Below are 2,182 nucleotides of genomic sequence, written 5' to 3' on the forward strand. Positions count from 1 at the left end.
GTGCATGTATAACTCCAAGTAAAAACAAGGATATACCCTAAAGTTCAAGCTCAAAAAGATTATCATGTTATTGTAACAAATACATGTGCCTACTAGCATATATAATAACATTTAGGACATATTGCTAGAGTAACACAATCAATAGAATGTGTAAGCATATCAACTAAATCCCAAAGAATTCCCTAATTATCATGTATATAACATTTAGAGAACAAAGAGGGATAGAAGTCACCAAATTTGAATTCTTTCAATTTAGACAATGGCTCCTTGAGATTATCATGGATATCCTTATACTTTATCATGCTTGCATCCCTTCTTAGATGTTGGATACTTTCATGCTTTCCAAGCCTCAAGTTGAATAAACTTATTTCATTTGAATACATTCTTGAGGTAGTTATAATCCTATAATTCAAAACACTTTTGGTATCCACTTTGGATCCAAAGAGGTTAGTCATTGATCATCAATTCATTATGCTCTCATAAAGATCAATAATACCACACATAAATTGAGCATAATAAGTTAAATAATCACTTTAGCATTAAGCACATAGTAAATAACAATTCCATAGTTTATTTTTCATAAACCCGTAATCTTGTAATTAAAGCTAGGAATTCATCAGTACTTCATAAATCTAAATTTTCTTATGTTATAGTACTCATCTATAGCTTTCTAACAAGATATAGATCATGTCAATCAGAGTTCTATAGCTCAAGATATGATCAGTTGAATTTACTGCATTAGAAATAGAATATTTGACAGCCTTCTGTACTGCAGTATCCGAATACTTTTCTTCAACATCAAGTATTCGCATACCAGTTTATAAGTATTCGAATACTGAGACAAAAAGTATCTGAATACTACTTAAAAGTATTCGAATACCACCTGACCAACTGGAACAATGTACATATACAACAGTTCTAAAGATTTCCAGTATTAAACTTGATTGAGCTATCTTTGTAATGTACATATACCGCATCATGCCATGTGTAATTGAAAAGGATGGAAGTGAGAATATGTACCCATAGCATTTACAGTGTTTAAAGTTGAAAGACATATGACAATGGTTTATGCAACTGTTCTTGAACAACATAGGGACTTTTAAAGAAAAGGGTTGGATAATAAAGTCTGACAGATAAAAGGTAAATTCTTAACATTTAGCTTATTCATTATTTAACTCTATCTGTACAACACAATGGCCTAACAAGGTTATGATGATTCAATGGCATGCCTAAGGCATACAAATCTGAACATAGATTTTCGTGCAACATTTATAATATAAAAAGTCTAAAAGAGAGTTATGGAATATTGCACGCTCCACCATTATACACGAGTTTGATAAGCACATGGTAAATATTAAGATTGTTTACCCCTCTAAAGAAAAATGGTTGAGCAACATTAAAGCATCATCATGGAATAAGTATTCATTTAATTCGCGAACAAAGTATGGTATTCGCAAAATAACACTTCTAAGACATTTAATCTGTTAATCTAGGAGGCATGAGATAAACTAGTTCTCTCAATAAGTGAAATCATAAGATAAATGCTAAAAGAAAGATTCATTGCAAAGAATGAGGGGATGAGATAATACATGCCCGATTTGTTCCAATGTACAAAGTTCGAAAAATAAAAGAGGTAAATGTGAACACCCTCTTTTGACCAGATTCATTCAAGTTTTACTATATTAAAAAAGGAGAAAATATTTCTCCTACATAGGAGATAATTTTAACTTGTGAAACCCCTAAACAATTTTGTTTTGTGGTTTGCAAATATACATATATATATATATATATATATATAAGATTTGGTGTTTGTCATTTTAAATGACATAAGTTATGTCATTTTAGGAGAAAGATAGACACAGAAAAACAGAAATCATGGGAGAGAGAAAGTGGGTGGTTTTTTTTAATTTAAAATTCACATTTTCTGTGTCTGTATCTCTCTTAAAATGACATAACTTTCTGTCATTTAAAATGACAAACACTTTTCGCATATATATATATATATATATATATATATATATATATATATATGGTATTTTGAGAATTTTTCTTTTTTATTGCAACATGAATTTTTCCAAAACACCAAAACAATGTCATTTTGAGATTGTAGAAGACAACTTCATTTCCCGTGATAGGAGAAACACTAAACCCAAAACAAGAAGCTTATCCTTGTGTGTAGGAG

The sequence above is a fragment of the Gastrolobium bilobum genome, unplaced genomic scaffold (genome assembly GCF_033153095.1).
Source record: "Gastrolobium bilobum isolate Gb01-03AN ecotype WA unplaced genomic scaffold, APGP_CSIRO_Gbil_v1 utg53458, whole genome shotgun sequence".
Classification (NCBI taxonomy): domain Eukaryota; kingdom Viridiplantae; phylum Streptophyta; class Magnoliopsida; order Fabales; family Fabaceae; genus Gastrolobium; species Gastrolobium bilobum.